Source organism: Triticum aestivum, chromosome 3A (assembly GCF_018294505.1).
Source record: "Triticum aestivum cultivar Chinese Spring chromosome 3A, IWGSC CS RefSeq v2.1, whole genome shotgun sequence".
Taxonomy (NCBI): domain Eukaryota; kingdom Viridiplantae; phylum Streptophyta; class Magnoliopsida; order Poales; family Poaceae; genus Triticum; species Triticum aestivum.
Genome location: NC_057800.1, coordinates 23,552,101 through 23,573,563, shown reverse-complemented (window position 1 = coordinate 23,573,563; position 21,463 = coordinate 23,552,101).

Sequence of the window (21,463 nt, the reverse complement as noted above, 5' to 3'; positions counted from 1 at the left end):
TCTTTTTCAAAATGTTAAAAATACAAATAATATATCAAAAAATTCAGAAAAAAAAACTAATTCAATTCAAAATGTTAAAAATACAAATAATATATCAAAAAATTCAGAAAAATAAAACTAATTCAATTCAAAATTCTAAAAATACAAATAATATATCAAAAAATTCAGAAAAATAAAACTAATTCAATTCAAAATTCTAAAAATACAAATAATATATCAAAAAATTCAGAAAAATAAAACTAATTCAATTCAAAATTCTAAAAATACAAATAATATATCAAAAAATTAAGAAAAATAAAACTAATTCAATTCAAAATGTTAAAAATACAAATAATATATCAAAAAATTCAGAAAAATAAAACTAATTCAATTCAAAATGTTAAAAATACAAATAATATATCAAAAAATTCAGAAAAATAAAACTAATTCAATTCAAAATGTTAAAAATACAAATAATATATCAAAAAATTCAGAAAAATAAAACTAATTCAGTTCAAAATAATATACCAGAGGCCGGTCGTCAAACTTTGGTATCCATGGAGCGTCATGGACTACATCACTCCAAATTTCATGTATCATTCGAAAATGGACACCAAACACATCACGGGTAATATAATTCACATGATCCATTCAACAAAGTTTGGTACAATAAATTATTACACATCATTTCTTCCCTTGTGTCCCTGCTTGCTTACGATTGTGCCGTATCCATGGAGCATCCTCATCATTTAACTTAATGCTTGGGTCGGTGTTTACTTTGAAGGGCGGAATTTCAGCAAACATATTATAATCTTCTGACATGTCTGTCTTGTCCTCCACTCCCACGATGTTTCTTTTCCCTGAAAGAACAATGTGGCGCTTTGGATCATCGCATGATGCACTGATCGTTTTCTTATCTTTCCGTTTCCTCGGTTTGCTACTCATGTCCTTCACATAGAAAACCTGAGCGACATCTTTCGCTAGGACGAATGGTTCGTCAAGGTAACCAAGATTGTTGAAATCCACCATTGTCATTCCGTATTGCTGGTCCACCTTTACCCCACCTCCTGTTAGCTTGAACCATTTGCACCGGAACAAAGGGACCTTAAAGGAGGGTCCATAGTCAAGTTCCCATATCTCCTCTATGTAACCATAATATGTGACCTTTTGCCCATTCTCGGTTGCTGCATCAAAGCGGACACCACTGTTTTGGTTGGTGCTCTTTTTATCTTGGGCGATCGTGTAAAATGTATTCCCATTTATCTCGTACCCTTGGAAAGTCGTTATAGTCGAAGATGGTGTCTTGGCCAACATGTACAGCTGATCTACAACATCATTGTCATTCATTAAATGTTTTCTCAACCAACTGCCGAAAGTCTCCATGTGGGCCTTCCTAATCCAGGATTCAGGCTTCCCCGGGTTGTCCGAGCGTAAAATATTCTTGTGTTTCTCAAAGTACGGAGCCACCAAGCTGGAATTGGTCAGTACAGTGTGGTGTGCTTCAGTCAGAGAATGGCCGTCCATACATATCGTTGATTTCCTTCCGATCGTGCCTTTTCCACTTAGTCTCCCCTCGTGCCGCGATCGAGGAAGACCAATCGGCTTAAGGTCAGGAACAAAGTCAACACAAAACTCAATTACCTCCTCATTTCCATAGCCCTTGGCGATGCTTCCTTCTGGCCTAGCACGGTTACGAACATATTTCTTTAATACTCCCATGAACCTCTCGAAGGGGAACATATTGTGTAGAAATACAGGACCGAGAACGAAAATCTCTTCGACTAGGTGAACCAGGAGGTGCGTCATAATATTGAAGAAGGATGGCGGGAACACCAACTCGAAACTGACAAGACATTGGATCACATCGTTCTGTAACCGTGGTAGAACTTCTGGATTGATTACCTTCTGAGAGATTGCATTGAGGAATGCACATAGCTTCACAATGGCTACTCGAACATTTTCCGGCAGGAGCCCCCTCAAAGCAATCGGAAGCAATTGCGTCATAATCACGTGGCAGTCGTGAGACTTCAGGTTTTGGAACTTTTTCTCCGCCATGTTTATTATTCCCTTTATATTGGACGAGAATCCAGACGGGACCTTCATACTGCTCAGGCATTCAAAAAAGATGACCTTCTCTTCTTTGGTCAGAGCGTAGCTGGCACGACCTTGAAACCATTCCGGATGCCGGTCATCAGGGTCTTTCAAACGTTGCTGGTCCTGCCGTGCTTCCTTTGTATCATTTGTCTTCCCATACACGCCCAAGAAGCTTAGGAGGTTCACGCAAATATTCTTCGTAACGTGCATCACGTCGATTGCAGAGCGGACATCTAGGACTTTCCAATATTCTAGCTCCCAGAATATAGATTTCTTCTTCCACATGGCTGCGTGCCCGTCAGCTCCCTTCGGAACTGATTGTCCGCCAGGACCCTTTCCAAAGATGACTTTCAAATCCTTGACCATATCAAATACCTCAGCACCAGTGCGTTCCGCAGGCTTCGGCCGGTGATCTGCCTTGCCGTTGTAATGCTTGCCTTTCTTTCTTACTGGATGAATTTTCGGAAGAAATCGACGATGCCCAAGGTACACGTTCTTCTTACAATTTGGCAAATGTACACTTTCAGTCTCATGTAAGCAGTGCGTGCATGCATTGTATCCCTTATTTGACAGTCCCGAAAGGTTACTAAGAGCAGGCCAATCGTTGATGGTTACGAAAAGCAACGCTCGTAGGTCAAATTCCTCTTGTTTGTGCTCATCCCACACACGGACACCACCCCACAGCTGTAAAAGTTCATCAACTAATGGCCTTAGGTACACATCGATGTCGTTGCCGGGTTGCTTCGGACCTTGGATGAGCACTGGCATCATAATGAACTTCCGCTTCATGCACAACCAAGGAGGAAGGTTGTAGATGCATAGAGTCACGGGCCAGGTGCTATGGCTGGAGCTCTGCTCGCCAAAAGGATTCATGCCATCCGTACTTAGAGCAAATCTTATGTTCCTTGCGTCAGCTGCAAAATCTTTGAACCATCTGTCGATCTTTCTCCATTGCGTTCCATCTGCGGTGTGTCTCAACTCCCCGTCCGACTTACGGTCCTCTTTGTGCCATCGCAACAACTTGGCATGCTCTTTGTTCCTGAACAGACGTTTCAACCGTGGTATTATAGGAGCATACCACATCACCTTGGCGGGAACCCTCTTCCTGGGTTTCTGGCCCTCAACATCGTCACCAGGGTCATCGCCTCTGATCTTATAACGCAATGCAGTGCATACCGGGCATTCATTCAAATTCTCGTATTCACCGCGGTAGAGGATGCAGTCGTTGATGCATGCATGTATCTTCAGAACCTCTAAACCTAGAGGGCAGACAACCTTCTTTGCTTCGTACGTACTGGCGGGCAACTCGTTATCCTTTGGAAACATATTCTTCAACATTTTCAGCAAGTTTTCAAATGCCGAGTCAGCTACACCTGCCTCTGCCTTCCATTTCAGCAAATCCAGTGTGCAGCCCAGCTTTTTCAGACCATCATCGCATCCGGGGTACAGCGCCTTTCTGTGATCCTCTAACATGCGATCCAAATTCTCCCTCTCCTTTTCAGTTTCGCAGCGTCTCCGTGCATCAGCAATGGTCCGACCAAGATCATCAACGGGATCATCACGTGCCTCTTCTTCACCTTCCCCTTCACCTTCAGCATCCTCCATGAAAGTATCACCGAAATGAGCAAGATAGCTTTCATCGATGAAATCATCCCCTTCTTCATCTTCTTCCATTATAACCCCTCTTTCTCCATGCTTGGTCCAACAATTATAGCTTGGCATGAAACCGTGCCGAAGCAGATGCATGTGAACATCTCTTGAGGAAGAGTAACCCTTCTGATTCTTACAGATAACACATGGACAGATAACAAAACCCCCCTGCTTGTTCGCATTAGCCACTACGAGGAAATCTTTCAAACCCGTAGTGAACTCGCCGGAGAGTCGGTTACCGTACATCCATTGCCGATTCATCTGCATTATTATAATATAAAATATATAATTAACCATCATGCATTTGTTAAACTAACTAGCTACAAACAATATAAATTAAACAATAAACTGCACACATGCATATTTTATCAATGACACACATGCATGAAAGGTTCAAGTTGCTAACCGCGATCGAGGAGGAAAAAATAAATGAGGAACCTCAAGTGTGGCTCCAACACTTCATATCATGTTTGTTTCACCCTCTTAGGGCATTTCATCAAACACCTTGTGTGCATAAGAGGAACCAAAAGCAAACCTACACCCCCTTGTGAAGCTTGTGAAGAGAAGTGGCACCAAATGGCTAAGTGAGCGTGCTGAACTGGTATATATAGGGGAGGAGCTTTAGTCGCGGTTGGCCTGGCCAACCGCGACTAAAGGCCTTTGCGCACCTTTAGTCGCGGTTGGCCTGGCCAACCGCGACTAAAGCCCGGCTTAGCGGTTGCTGCACCGACTAAAGGCCTTTGGGCACCTTTAGTCGCGGTTGGCCTGGCCAACCGCGACTAAAGCCCGCGAGCGCCCTGGGCCCAGGCATTTGGTCGCGGTTCATCTGCCGAACCGCGACTGAAGACTTCATTAGTCGCGGTTCCTACAGTTTCGCGACTAATGAGGCTGGACGGAAGCCTCTTTTTCTACTAGTGTAGCTATGATACTACCATTACGACCAGCCTGAAGCATGTGGAGAGAGAAGTCCATGCTCGCAGCAAGTTTCTTTTGCACCTTGACAACATGATTCAAGGTTATTCTGGAGCTATTGAGGTGAGGACACTAACAACAACTGGTATTTTTTTGTTGTATACTAAATAATAAATGCCAAAAAAGAAATACAGCACACCATACTACCTTGTTGCAGTTCTTGTTGCACTCTGTTAGTACTCAGAACTTATGTAGTTGGTAAGTTTGAAGAATTAAAATGGTGTCACTATTTATTGCCACTTGCATTAGATTAGAAGTGGATATGTGAAAGAATGACCTTGGTATATTAATTTTCTTTACGAAGGCAAACATATAACTTAGGTATGGATGTTCCTGATGACTACGATGGCAAGATAGACCATAGACACCCATTTATCGAAGCAGAGACATGATACTAGGAGATTTTGAATGAGAAGATCGCTCCAGCAGATTTGACTCATGTGTATGTTCTGTTGATTATTCCCCACTTAATATTCTGATTTGATTTTATTTGCAGCAACTTAAAATTGTTGATGAAGCTGCATATAGGATCCTGCATCCATTCAGAAAAGAGATGGTTATAGATCTACATATAGGAGTTGCAGGTTTTGCTAAAGAGCTACAGGTTTTGCAAATGCATGGTTTGCAAACTATTGTGAAACTGAACATGTCATGATCATCCCAGCGTTATAAGAGCATGAGAGGGAGTGTAGCATTGTCGGCCCTGCTGAGATGCATGGTAATTAGTGGCCACTTGCATCTTCAAGGGCTTTTGTTGATATATAGAAGGTAGACAAATTGAGGTGTATGTGTGTGTTGCCTAAAAACAATAGGCATGTTTGCAATCTAGGAATTTCATATGAATCCAAGGGCCAAGGGTTTGGGTACGGGCTGCTTCATTAACTCTGAACATCGCCGTCGGGAAGGCGGTGAGTTCGTACCACAGAGTATAATTTAGCTAGATTTTCCTTGTTTCTCTCGATCCTCGGACTGTGACAATGCTGAAGGAAATATGCCCTAGAGGCAATAATAAAGTTATTATTTATTTCCTTATATCATGATAAAAGTTTATTATTCATGCTAGAATTGTATTAACCGGAAACATAATACATGTGCGAATGCATAGACAAACAGAGTGTCACTAGTATGCCTCTACTAGACTAGCTTGTTAATCAAAGATGGTTATGTTTCCTAACCATGGACAAAGAGTTGTCATTTGATTAACAGGATCACATCATTAGTTGAATGATCTGATTGACATGACCCATTCCATTAGCTTAGCACCCAATCGTTTAGTATGTTGCTATTGCTTTCTTCATGACTTATACATGTTCCTATGACTATGAGATTATGCAACTCCTGTTTGCCAGAGGAACACTTTGTGTGCTACCAAACGTCACAACGTAACTGGGTGATTATAAAGGAGCTCTACAGGTGTTTCCAAAGGTACATGTTGGGTTGGCGTATTTCAAGATTAGGATTTGTCACTTCGATTGTCGGAGAGGTATCTCTGGGCCCTCTCGGTAATGCACATCACGTAAGCCTTGCAAGCATTGCAACTAATGAGTTAGTTGCGGGATGATGTATTACAGAACGAGTAAAGAGACTTGCCGGTAACGAGATTGAACCAGGTATGGGATACCGACGATCGAATCTCGGGCAAGTAACATACCGATGACAAAGGGAACAACGTATATTGTTATGCGGTCTGACCGATAAAAGATCTTCGTAGAATATGTAGGAGCCAATATGAGCATCCAGGTTCCGCTATTGGTTATTGACCGGAGACGTGTCTCGGTCATGTCTACATTGTTCTCGAACCCGTAGGGTCCGCACGCTTAAGGTTACGATGACAGTTATATTATGAGTTTATGCATTTTGATGTACCGAAGGTTGTTCGGAGTCCCGGATGTGATCACGGACATGACGAGGAGTCTCGAAATGGTCGAGACATAAAGATTGATGTATTGGAAGCCTATGTTTGGATATCGGAAGTGTTCCGGGTGAAATCGGGATTTTACCGGAGTACCGGGAGGTTACCGGAACCCCCCGGGAGCTATATGGGCCTAAGTGGGCCTTAGTGGAAAAGAGAAGGGGCAGCCCAAGATGGGCCGCGCGCCCCTCCCCTCCCTTGGTCCAAATAGGACAAGGAGAGGGGGCCGGCCCCCCTCTCTCTTTTCCCCCCTCCGCGAATCCTATTCCAACTAGGATTGGGGGGGAATCCTGTTGGGGAACGTAGTAATTTCAAAAATTTCCTACGCACACGCAAGATCATGGTGATGCATAGCAACGAGAGGGGAGAGTGTTGTCTACGTACCCACGCAGACCGACTGCGGAAGCGATCACACAACGTAGAGGAAGTAGTCGTACGTCTTCCCGATCTGACCGATCCAAGCACCGTTACTCCGGCACCTCCGAGTTCTTAGCACACGTACAGCTCGATGACGATCCCCGGGCTCCGATCCAGCAAAGCGTCGGGGAAGAGTTCCGTCAGCACGACGGCGTGGTGACGATCTTGATGTTCTACCGTCGCAGGGCTTCGCCTAAGTACCGCTACAATATGATCGAGGTGGAATATGGTGGCAGGGGGCACCGCACACGGCTAAGGAATGATCTCAATGATCAACTTGTGTTTCTAGGGGTGCCCCCTGCCCCTGTATATAAAGGAGCCAAAGGGGAGGGGTGCGGCCAGCCCTATGGAGGCGCAGGAGGAGTCCTACTCCTACCGGGAGTAGGACTCCCCCCCCCCCCAATCCTAATTGGAATAGGATTCCCCGAGGGGGAAAGAGAGAGAGGGGGGCCGGCCACCTCTCCTAGTCCTAATAGGACTAGGGGAGGGGGGAGGCGCGCGGCCCACTCTGGGCTGCCCCTTTCACCTTTCCACTAAAGCCCACTAAGGCCCATATGGCTCCCGGGGGGTTCCAGTAACCTCCCGGTACTCCGGTAAAATCCCGATTTCACCCGGAACACTTCCGATATCCAAACATAGGCTTCCACTATATCAATCTTTACGTCTCGACCATTTCGAGACTCCTCGTCATGTCCGTGATCACATCCGGGACTCCGAACAACCTTCGGTACATCAAAATGCATAAACTCATAATAACTGTCATCGTAACGTTAAGCATGCGGACCCTACGGTTCGAGAACAATGTAGACATGACCGAGACACGTCTCCGGTCAATAACCAATAGCGGGACCTTGATGCCCATATTGGCTCCTACATATTCTACGAAGATCTTTATCGGTCAGACCGCATAACAACATACGTTGTTCCCTTTGTCATCGGTATGTTACTTGCCCGAGATTTGATTGTCGGTATCCAATACCTAGTTCAATCTCGTTACCGTAATACATCATCTCACAACTAACATCTTAGTTGCAATGCTTGCAAGGCTTATGTGATGTGCATTACCGAGAGGGCCCAGAGATACCTCTCCGGCAATCGGAGTGACAAATCCTAATCTCGAAATACGCCAACCCAACATCTACCTTTGGAGACACCTTTAATGCTCCTTTATAATCACCCAGTTACGTTGTGACATTTGGTAGCACCCAAAGTGTTCCTCTGGCAAACGGGAGTTGCATAATCTCATAGTCATAGGAACATGTATAAGTCATGAAGAAAGCAATAGCAACATACTAAACGATCGGGTGCTAAGCTAATGGAATGGGTCATGTCAATCAGATCATTCAACTAATGATGTGACCTCGTTAATCAAATAACAACTCTTTGTTCATGGTTAGGAAACATAACCATCTTTGATTAACGAGCTAGTTAAGTAGAGGCATACTAGTGACACTCTGTTTGTCTATGTATTCACACATGTATTATGTTTCCGATTAATACAATTCTAGCATGAATAATAAACTTTTATCATGATATAAGGAAATAAATAATAACTTTATTATTGCCTCTAGGGCATATTTCCTTCAGTCTCCCACTTGCACTAGAGTCAATAATCTAGATTACACAGTAATGATTCTAACACCCATGGAGCCTTAGTGCTGATCATGTTTTGCTCGTGGAAGAGGCTTAGTCAACGGGTCTGCAACATTCAGATCCGCATGTATCTTGCAAATCTCTATGTCTCCCACCTGGACTAGATCCCGGATGGAATTGAAGCGTCTCTTGATGTGCTTGGTTCTCTTGTGAAATCTAGATTCCTTCGCCAAGGCAATTGCACCAGTATTGTCACAAAAGATTTTCATTGGACCCGATGCACTAGGTACGACACCTGGGTCGGATATGAACTCCTTCATCCAGACTCCTTCATTTGCTGCTTCCGAAGCAGCTATGTATTCCGCTTCACACGTAGATCCCGCCACGACGCTTTGTTTAGAACTGCACCAACTGACAGCTCCACCGTTTAATGTAAACACGTATCCGGTTTGTGATTTAGAATCGTCCGGATCAGTGTCAAAGCTTGCATCAATGTAACCATTTACGATGAGCTCTTTGTCACCTCCATATACGAGAAACATATCCTTAGTCCTTTTCAGGTACTTCAGGATGTTCTTGACCGCTGTCCAGTGATCCACTCCTGGATTACTTTGGTACCTCCCTGCTAAACTTATAGCAAGGCACACATCAGGTCTGGTACACAGCATTGCATACATGATAGAGCCTATGGCTGAAGCATAGGGAACATCTTTCATTTTCTCTCTATCTTCTGCAGTGGTCGGGCTTTGAGTCTTACTCAATCTCACACCTTGTAACACAGGCAAGAACCCTTTCTTTGCTTGATCCATTTTGAACTTCTTCAAAATCTTGTCAAGGTATGTGCTTTGTGAAAGTCCAATTAGGCGTCTTGATCTATCTCTATAGATCTTTATGCCTAATATGTAAGCAGCTTCACCGAGGTCTTTCATTGAAAAACTCTTATTCAAGTATCCCTTTATGCTATCCAGAAATTCTATATTATTTCCAATCAGTAATATGTCATCATCCACATATAATATCAGAAATGCTACAGAGCTCCCACTCACTTTCTTGTAAATACAGGCTTCTCCAAAAGTCTGTATAAAACCAAATTCTTTGATCGCACTATCAAAGCGTTTATTCCAACTCCGAGAGGCTTGCACCAGTCCATAAATGGATCGCTGGAGCTTGCACACTTTGTTAGCTCCCTTTGGATCAACAAAACCTCCGGTTGCATCATATACAACTCTTCTTCCAGAAATCCATTCAGGAATGCAGTTTTGACATCCATCTGCCAAATTTCATAATCATAAAATGCGGCAATTGCTAACATGATTCTGACAGACTTAAGCATCGCTACGGGTGAGAAGGTCTCATCGTAGTCAACCCCTTGAACTTGTCGAAAACCTTTTGCGACAAGTCGAGCTTTGTAGACAGTAACATTACCATCAGCATCAGTGTTCTTCTTGAAGATCCATTTATTCTCAATTGCTTGCCGATCATCGGGCAAGTCAACCAAAGTCCATACTTTGTTCTCATCCATGGATCCCATCTCAAATTTCATGGCTTCAAGCCATTTTGCGAAATCTGGGCTCACCATCGCTTCTTCATAGTTCGTAGGTTCATCATGATCTAGTAGCATGATTTCCAGAACAGGATTACCGTACCACTCTGGTGCGGATCTCGCTCTGGTTGATCTACGAGGTTCAATAGTATCTTGTCCTGAAGTTTCATGATCATCATCATTAGCTTCCTCACTAATTGGTATAGATGTCGCAGAAACGGTTTTCTGTGATGTACTATTTTCCAATAAGGGAGCAGGTACAGTTACCTCGTCAAGTTCTACTTTCCTCCCACTCACTTCTTTCGAGAGAAACTCCTTCTCTAGAAAGGATCCATTCTTAGCAACAAATATCTTGCCTTCGGATCTGTGATAGAAGGTGTACCCAACAGTCTCCTTTGGGTATCCTATGAAGACACATTTCTCCGATTTGGGTTCGAGCTTATCAGGTTGAAGCTTTTTCACATAAGCATCGCAGCCCGAAACTTTAAGAAACGACAACTTTGGTTTCTTGCCAAACCACAGTTCATAAGGCGTCATCTCCACGGATTTTGATGGTGCCCTATTTAACGTGAATGCGGCCGTCTCTAAAGCATAACCCCAAAACGATAGCGGTAAATCAGTAAGAGACATCATAGATCGCACCATATCTAGTAAAGTACGATTACGACGTTCGGACACACCATTACGCTGTGGTGTTCCGGGTGGCGTGAGTTGCGAAACTATTCCACAATTTTTCAAATGTACACCAAACTCATAACTCAAATATTCTCCTCCACGATCAGATCGTAGAAACTTTATTTTCTTGTTACGATGATTTTCAACTTCACTCTGAAATTCTTTGAACTTTTCAAATGTTTCAGACTTGTGTTTCATTAAGTAGATATACCCATATCTGCTTAAGTCATCTGTGAAGGTGAGAAAATAACGATATCCGCCACGAGCCTCAATATTCATCGGACCACATACATCGGTATGTATGATTTCCAACAAATCTGTTGCTCTCTCCATAGTACCGGAGAACGGTGTTTTAGTCATCTTGCCCATGAGGCACGGTTCGCAAGTACCAAGTGATTCATAATCAAGTGGCTCCAAAAGCCCATCAGTATGGAGTTTCTTCATGCGCTTTACACCGATATGACCTAAACGACAGTGCCACAAATAAGTTGCACTTTCATTATCAACTCTGCATCTTTTGGCTTCAACATTATGAATATGTGTATTACTACTATCGAGATTCATCAAAAATAGACCACTCTTCAAAGGTGCATGACCATAAAAGATATTACTCATATAAATAGAACAACCATTATTCTCTGATTTAAATGAATAACCATCTCGCATCAAACAAGATCCAGATATAATGTTTATGCTCAACGCTGGCACCAAATAACAATTATGTAGGTCTAATATTAATCCCGAAGGTAGATGTAGAGGTAGCGTGCCGACCGCGATCACATCGACTTTGGAACCGTTTCCCACGCGCATCGTCACCTCGTCCTTTGCCAGTGTTCTCTTAATCCGTAGTCCCTGTTTCAAGTTGCAAATATTAGCAACAGAACCAGTATCAAATACCCAGGTGCTACTGCGAGCTCTAGTAAGGTACACATCAATAACATGTATATCACATATACCTTTGTTCACTTTGCCATCCTTCTTATCCGCCAAATACTTGGGGCAGTTCCGCTTCCAGTGACCAGTCTGCTTGCAGTAGAAGCACTCAGTTTCAGGCTTAGGTCCAGACTTGGGTTTCTTCTCCTGAGCAACGGTGACGCCCGGATAATTAAGCTACAGTGATTCCCCGCTAATGATGCCACGTCACCACGGTTACTGTGATAAACTCTCGATAGTTCGGAACCGAAACAAATTCAAAATTTAAATAAAAGAAAACAATAAAAGTTTTCAAAAATTAAAATAAAAATGTTCGGTGGTTGCCAAATATTACAAAGATAATTATGGTGTAAGGTTCACATTTTTATAAAATGCCTAAGTGTTTATAAATAAATAAAAACAGAAAAGAAAATAAATAAAGAGAAAACAGGAAAACAATACAAAAAAAAAGAAGAGAAATCCCCCCTGGACCCTGGCCCAACTGGGCCGACCCCAGGCCCAGTCGGCCACCCCCATAACCCCCCACGCCCCAAACCCTAACCTACCCACTCCCCCACTCGCTCCCTCCCGCACGCCTCTCTCCCCTTCCCCGTCTGGATCGGGGCAGAGGGCCCGACCCGCCCCCCTCTCACCAACGCCGTTGCCTGCCACCAGCCGGCGCCGGCGCCGCCCCTCCCGGACTCCTCCGCGCCCCTTCTCTCCCTCGCACGAAGCTTCCCCGACGTCGTGCTCCTCCGTCCCCTCTGCCTCCTCTCGATTTGGATCGAGGGGATCCGCCCCGACTCCACCGCCGCACATCGCCGGAGCTGGCCGCCGACCTCGACCTCGCCGTGACCTCCTCGTCCCCTTCCCGACTCGCTGGACCGATTCGCAGGCCGCCCGGAGCTCCACGCGCCTCCTCCACCTCGCCGGTCCTCCCCAACCTCCCCCGAGCTCGCTCCCGAGTCCCTACGAACCCCCCTGTGAGCTTGTCGTTCGTCCCCTCCCTTCTCTGATTCGCATCGCCGTCGCCCGCCTGTGCCTCGACGCTGCCGAGCCCGGACCTGCTCCGGACAAGCCCGTCACCCCCCCTCCCTCACCGTGCCTCCGCACGCCGCTTCCCTCACCCCACCAGCGATGCGGCCTCGCCGGCCCGCGCGCCCGCGCCTCCCATTGCTGCAGCTGCCGTGGCCTCGCCCCTCACGCCAGCCCGTCCGCGCGGCGCCCCTCCGGCGGCGCCTCCTCTGCCGCCCGCGAGCTCGCTCGTCGCCGGCCCCGCACTTCGTCTCCCCACGCCGGCCGGCCACCGCGGTCGCCTTGGCCACTGGCCTCGCCTCGCCACACTCCGTGCGGGTGAGCGCTCGCTCCGGCGCCCATCGCCCTCCTGCCGCTAACCCGCTAAGGCCCCCCGGGGCCTATGACAGGGGGCCCCCACGCCCAGAACGTTTTTTTTAAAAAAAAAATAAGAAAATGAAAAAATAATAATAATAATAATAATAATAATTAATAAAAGCAATAATTAAAATGAAAACAAATTTAATTAATTAATTGATTAATTACATTAATTAACCTTAATTAATTAATCTAATTAACCTGTTAGCTTAATTAAACAGTGATTAGTTTAACTAAACCCTAATTAACCTAACAGTGTATGACAGGTGGGTCCCACGGGACCCACATGTCAGGTTGACCCGGTCAAACGGTCAACGCTGACTGCTGACGTCAGCATGACATCATGCTGACGTCATAACTACATTTTTTTCGAATTAATTAAATAAATAATTAAATTCCAAAATTGTTAAAATCTTTTAAAAATCATATCTTTTAATCCGTAACTCGGATTAAAATATTTTCAACATGAAAGTTGCTCAGAACGACGAGACGAATCCGGATACGCGGTCCGTTCGTCCGCCACACCCCCCTAACCTATCGAACTCGCAACTTTCCCCCTCCGGCTCCTCTGCCCGAAAACACGAAACACCAGGGATATTTTCCCGGATGTTTCCCCCTTCACCGGTATCGCCCATCCCTACGTTAGGTCACACCGAACACCGCGTATTGCCTTGTTATATTTTGTGATGCTTTGTTTGCTCTGTATTCATTATTTCTTCCCCCTCTTCTCTCCGGTAGACTACGAGACCGACGCTGCTGCTGACCAGTTCGACTACGGAGTTGACGACCCCTCTCTCTTGCCAGAGCAACCAGGCAAGCCCCCCCTTTGATCACCAGATATCGCCTACTCTTCTCTATACTGCTTGCATTAGAGTAGTGTAGCATGTTACTGCTTTCCGTCAATCCTATTCTGATGCATAGCCTGACATTGTTGCTACACCTGTTGATACCTTACCTGCAATCCTAAATGCTTAGTATAGGATGCTAGTTTATCATCATTGGCCCTACATTCTTGTCAGTCTGCCTTGCTATACTATCGGGCCGTGATCACTTGGGAGGTGATCACGGGTATATACTATACATACATACATACTATACAGATGGTGACTAAAGTCGGGTCAGCTCATTGAGTACCCGCAAGTGATTCTGACGAGGGGGCTGAAAGGACAGGTGGCTCCATCCCGGTAGAGGTGGGACTGGGTTCCCAACGGCCCTCGATTGTTACTTTGTGGCGGAGCGGCAGGGCAGGTTGAGACCACCTAGGAGACAGGTGGGCCTGGCCCTGTTCGGCGTTCGCGGATACTTAACACGCTTAACGAGATCTTGGTATTTGATCTGAGTCTGGCTACGAGCCTATACGCACTAACCATCTACGTGGGAGTAGTTATGGGTATCCCGACGTCATGGTATCAGCCGAAGCACTTCAGACGTCAGCGACGGAGCGGCGCGCGCCGGATTGGAACGTAAGCCTGCTCTTGTATTAAGGGGGCTAGTTCCGCTTTCGGCCGCGTACGCAACGTGCAGGTGTGCTATGGGCGATGGGCCCAGACCCCTGTGCGCTTAGGTTTAGACCGGCGTGCTGGCCTCTCTGTTTTGCCTAGGTGGGGCTGCGACGTGTTGATCTTCCGAGGCCGGGCATGACCCAGGAAAGTGTGTCCGGCCAAATGGGATCGAGCGTGTTGGGCTATGTGGTGCACCCCTGCAGGGAAGTTTAATCTATTCGAATAGCCGTGATCTTCGGTAACAGGACGACTTGGAGTTGTACCTTGACCTTATGACAACTAGAACCGGATACTTAATAAAACACACCCTTCCAAGTTCCACACACAACCCGGTGATCGCTTTTCCGCAGGGCGACGAGGAGAGGATCGCCGGGTAGGATTATGCTATGAGATGCTGCTTGGAGATGCTACTTGGAGATGCTACTTGGAGGACTACAATCTACTCTCTTCTATATGCTGCAAGACGGAGGCTACCAGAAGCATAGTCTTCGACAGGATTAGCTATCCCCTTCTTATTCTGGCATTCTGCAGTTCAGTCCACCGATATGGCCTCCTTACACATATACCCATGCATATGTAGTGTAGTTCCTAGCTTGTGAGTACTTTGGATGAGTACTCATGGTTGCTTTTCTCCCTCTTTTCCCCTTTCCCTTCTACCTGGTTGTCGCAACCAGATGGTGGAGTCCAGGAGCCAGACGCCACCGTCGACGACGACCCCTACTACACCGGAGGTGCCTACTACTACGTGCTGCCCGCTGATGACGACCAGGAGTGACCTAGGAGGATCCCAGGCAGGAGGCCTGCGCCTCTTTCGATTTGTATCACAGTTTGTGCTAGCCTTCTTAAGGCAAACTTGTTTAACTTATGTCTGTACTCAGATATTGTTGCTTCCGCTGACTCGTTTATGATCGAGCACTTGTATTCGAGCCCTCGAGGCCCCTGGCTTGTATTATGATGCTTGTATGACTTATTTTATTTGTAGAGTTGTGTTGTGATATCTTCCCGTGAGTCCCTGATCTTGATCGTACACATTTGCGTGCATGATTAGTGTACGATTGAATCGGGGGCGTCACAAGTTGGTATCAGAGCCGACTGCCTGTAGGAATCCCCCTTCCAACTCCTTGGCCGAAGTCGAGTCTAGACATTGCAAACTTTTACTAACATGGCTGTGTGTCTTATGGGCCCACGTCGCCATTGGGTGGTACTAGGATCTTTTACTCCTCAACCTTTACTCTGGGACTCTGATCTCTCCTCTATTCGGGTTAAATGGATTTTGCTAAATCTAACATTAGGATCTCGTTATCACTTTCACCCGGAGAGCCCCTTATTATTGATGATCGTCTGCTGCACGTGAAGACCCTGAAGATACTCTCCGCTGTAACCCGAGAATTTGTGCCCGTTGCTTTTGCAATTCCCTACCACCAAAATATCCCTATGGATAAATACATACATCTGTCGTTCTTACTTTTGTTCCCAGTTGATCTTGTCATTGGAAGATACCCTGAAATTCTCTCTATTGATCCGAGAATACTTTGTGCCTACTGCCTTGCAGTTCCTTTCCACCTGAATAACCCTACGGATAATTTCTCGCACCTTTCGAGTATCCGCTCATCCCAGTTGTTCAGGTGTTTCACAAAAGTCTTTGAAATACTATTCAATCATCCGAAAATCCCTAGTAGCTTTATTGCTCTACAAATACTTGTCTACTAGCATTATGGATGCTTCCCATATATCTGGCAATATTCACTAGTATCGTTTGACACCGTCATTTTGATCCTATTGATTCAATATGTGTGCGAATGCACACAATCATCTAACAACCCTTCTAACTTATCTTTCCGAATGAGACATCATTTTTGAACATGAGCTGGTTCTCGACCAAACTATTTGTCGCCAATTGTGCCTCTGGTTTATCCAACTTATCCAGCCTTGGTCAGAGCGACTGCTTCTGATCTTTTGTTTTGGAAATCATAATTCCTTTGCATTTGACAATTGAGTTAGTCAGTTGTTTCTATAATCTGCTTCCTCTAGTTGAGTACCGATGCTCACGTCAGATCCCTTGTGGGCCACCAGATCCCTTGTTGGATTTTATCTGACAACACCCTTCATATTCAATAACCTTGTGGGCCTTTTCTCGGATACATAATGCCTTTGGTAAATTGTATCGTCTGCTTTCTCAACCATGCTTTGCCTTAGAGCTTGAGTTATTTACTTCTAAAGATTCTGGTATATGATTCTAAGATGCCCAGATGGGTTGAACCTATGCCTTCCTTAATATGTGTGAACTCGAAAGTTTTCACGAGTCGTACTCTTCTGGTATTTTGCCAGATAAGATTTCAACGCTATAACTTCATCGAAAGCGAGAAGTGAATGAAAGGGTATGCATTGGAGAAGTGGGAGTCGACCTTGAACTTGTGTTCATGCCCATGGACACGATGTAGATCTTATCATTAAAGCTTCTTTTAAATAAATTATTCCTTTGGTATAAGTTCATCTTATATCTAGGATCTGGCCTTTTGCAACCGTGGTTCCGACCATGATTGTTCTTCTTTGATCTCATTTCTTGGACAAGTTAAAAACAATTGTCTTCTATGGATCAATACACCAGTCCCACCTTTACTTTGATCTTGTGACGAGTATTACCCCCCTGGTATCTCGAGATTATCATGGAACTGCATAACTCCTTATGAGTTCTTCATCAAGTGCTACCTTCCCACTGATTCCAATTTTTCGCGGGCTCTGAGTTATTGAACACTCAAAAACACCGATAACTGAACCGAGTCCGCTCTTCGGTTCAACAACTCTTCAGTAAGCTTCTATAAGTACGAGTTTGTACCCGATCACGCCATTCCTAGCCTGTTTGGCTATATCATTGTCGTGACGATTCTAACTGTGCTACCTGGTCCTTATTCTCGGAGCACCAATTTTCGACGATGAACTAACCTTACGTCGATCCTCATCGTCATACCATTTCGCCTTGAACAACAAGCTTGGTTTCGAGTTGTGTCGTACCCTTGGTTCCAATAACCTTTCACTTCATCATTACTTTGACTTGATGTCGTCGCCGATCGATTACATCTTCATGAACTCTCGCGACAAATGTGTCGTGATCATCATGAGCATTATGAGCTCTTCCAGGATATCGATTGAATTCATGATGAGAAATACCATCCTTGCCCTCGGTGATCTGTATTATCATCGACCACTTTATTGACTTCCCTCCAACACAAACTTGTCGTGTTTTGTGTTATACCTTGAGTTCCTTGCTATCCAGCATCTGTTCTTCTTTACCTTGGAGTATTACCCTTTACATGTCAAGAGTGTGGCAAGAAATTCACCACCCTTAAGAATTCTTGACACAAGTGATACTTATTAACATCACCATTCTTTCCTTGGTCCTCGTGTTGTTTCTAACCGGAAAACCGACAAATGGTCTGTGAGGTGTAAATTCTAAACTTCTAGCAACCCTATTGCATTGAAGTTTATTACTTATTGAATCATCATTCGAACATTGATCGTGCTACCTAGTCCAGATTCCTGGGTACACCCTTCTATCATTGTTCAGTTGTGTATGTTTCCCTCGAGCATACATCATTACATCATTTGATCCGCCAAATGATTATCTCCTTGTTCACATAATTGTGGAAATCCATCTTTTTGGAATTCTCGATGAATGGTCGCTGAGTCCATCATCCACATCCTCATCTTCTCCTTGGTTAATGATGAACTATTGTTTCGAAACTTGCTCCTATAGTTCATTTCCCGAGAATCTTACAATGTCATCTCGCCAATTGTGTTACACCTTTTCTTCTCAGGCATCCTGAGTCTGACATATCCTAACACCAATCAGATCTGAATCTCGGTCAGATATGATGGTTGGGATATATTTTCAAGAGTTATAACAATGGTCTTTATGTGACCGGTAAGGTGATGACATGCCTAGCGCACCGGGCCGGAGGACCCATTGTTATAGTTTTCCTTTTTAGCAAGGTTAATCATTCTTCCATGAGGAAATTGTAAGACTTATTCTATAGGTTGTTTCCGATGGATCCTTTGTATCCAAAGTCCGACCTTTGCTTGAAGACCATGTCAATGCTATCTCGAAGCATGTCTGTGATACTCCGATTTTCAACAAGAACATTTAAAGCAAATGCTAAATTTTCCTTAACAATTATCCAAACACCTTTGTATGGATAGTGTCATGAAATTTCTCTCCCCTTACCTAAAGGGGTTTTCTACATGATATCCTGCCACGGATACCATGCTCTGCTTATCCTTGGGAAGGATATATCCCTGAATTATGTGACTAAGACACATTTTTCCTTTCCATCGCCTGATTAATCTGATAATCATATGTCCTTTCCATTGTTTGGTTTAACCTTTCTTGAGGTCTATATGATCTAAGCAATAATATTCTTCTGCTTATGTAAACACCTTGGTGTACGACCGTGTCAGTAAGACCCTGTTACTAATGTTGATGACATTTCGGTAGCCACCGATGGACGAGAACCTTGCCTATTGGCCCGCCTCGTTCAACGAGCAGGAAAATGGTTCTCTTCGTCCCTCGCCCTTGGTACCGATGTTGTTGCCGACATAACCGGCAGACTATCCTCTAGCATGCCTTGCTTACATGATCGTGCAAGATGTCACTGTCCTTCCTACTTTTAATCCACATGGTGGGCCCATAACCCACAGTTCCACAGGATCGAAACCTGACTCTCCTGTACCCCCCTGTACCCAAGGTTGTTCCTCGCGCGTGGCCTCGTATGTAATTCATGAGCCACCTTCAATCTGGTATCAGACAAATACTTATTCTCGTGGCTTCGAACCCCTTTCACGCCACATATCAGACATCGAACGATTGCCTGCCCGCTCGAAACTTCCCAGGATACCTCCTTACTCTGCTCTTGATATTTTCTTAAGTTTCAATTCGAGAGTTACTTCCGCCACCCTCCCCGATGTTATCGACCAGACAGTCAAACCTGCAGAGGTCCATTCTCTCGGAATACCCACCCTTTATCCTTTCGTAAGTACGATGGAACCCCGAAGAAAGGACGACAAACTTCATCATGATGACCTGAAGGAGAGGACTGAAGACATCAATGTAATGGGTCGACCTCTTCGAGAAGAGCTACTATGATCGAGAAGAATCGTTAGAATTTCGTAACCCGACCCCTTCCCCCTTATAACCGATCCTAAATCTCGGGACGAGATTTCTTGTAGTGGAGGAGAATTGTGACGCCCGGATAATTAAGCTACAGTGATTCCCCGCTAATGATGCCACGTCACCACGGTTACTGTGATAAACTCTCGATAGTTCGGAACCGAAACAAATTCAAAATTTAAATAAAAGAAAACAATAAAAGTTTTCAAAAATTAAAATAAAAATGTTCGGTGGTTGCCAAATATTACAAAGATAATTATGGTGTAAGGTTCACAATTTTATAAAATGCCTAAGTGTTTATAAATAAATAAAAACAGAAAAGAAAATAAATAAAGAGAAAACAGGAAAACAATACAAAAAAAGAAGAGAAACCCCCCCTGGACCCTGGCCCAACTGGGCCGACCCCAGGCCCAGTCGGCCACCCCCATAACCCCCCACGCCCCAAACCCTAACCTACCCACTCCCCCACTCGCTCCCTCCCGCACGCCTCTCTCCCCTTCCCCGTCTGGATCGGGGCAGCGGGCCCGACCCGCCCCCCTCTCACCAACGCCGTTGCCCGCCACCAGCCGGCGCCGGCGCCGCCCCTCCCGGACTCCTCCGCGCCCCTTCTCTCCCTCGCACGAAGCCGCCCCGACGCCGTGCTCCTCCGTCCCCTCTGCCTCCTCTCGATTTGGATCGAGGGGATCCGCCCCGACTCCACCGCCGCACATCGCCGGAGCTGGCCGCCGACCTCGACCTCGCCGTGACCTCCTCGTCCCCTTCTCGACTCGCTGGACCGATTCGCAGGCCGCCCGGAGCTCCACGCGCCTCCTCCACCTCGCCGGTCCTCCCCAACCTCCCCCGAGCTCGCTCCCGAGTCCCTACGAACCCCCCTGTGAGCTTGCCGTTCGTCCCCTCCCTTCTCTGATTCGCATCGCCGTCGCCCGCCTGTGCCTCGACGCTGCCGAGCCCGGACCTGCTCCGGACAAGCCCGTCACCCCCCCTCCCTCACCGTGCCTCCGCACGCCGCTTCCCTCACCCCACCAGCGATGCGGCCTCGCCGGCCCGCGCGCCCGCGCCTCCCATTGCTGCAGCTGCCGTGGCCTCGCCCCTCACGCCAGCCCGTCCGCGCGGCGCCCCCTCCGGCGGCGCCTCCTCTGCCGCCCGCGAGCTCGCTCGTTGTCGGCCCCGCACTTCGTCTCCCCACGCCGGCCGGCCACCGCGGTCGCCTTGGCCACTGGCCTCGCCTCGCCACACTCCGTGCGGGTGAGCGCTCGCTCCGGCGCCCGTCGCCCTCCTGCCGCTAACCCGCTAAGGCCCCCGGGGGCCTATGACAGGGGGCCCCCACGCCCAGAACGTTTTTTTTTAAAAAAAATAAGAAAATGAAAAAATAATAATAATAATAATAATAATAATAATAATAATAATAAATAAAAACAATAATTAAAATGAAAACAAATTTAATTAATTAATTGATTAATTAAATTAATTAACCTTAATTAATTAATCTAATTAACCTGTTAGCTTAATTAAACAGTGATTAGTTTAACTAAACCCTAATTAACCTAACAGTGTATGACAGGTGGGTCCCACGGGACCCACATGTCAGGTTGACCCGGTCAAACGGTCAACGCTGACTGCTGACGTCAGCATGACATCATGCTGACGTCATAACTACA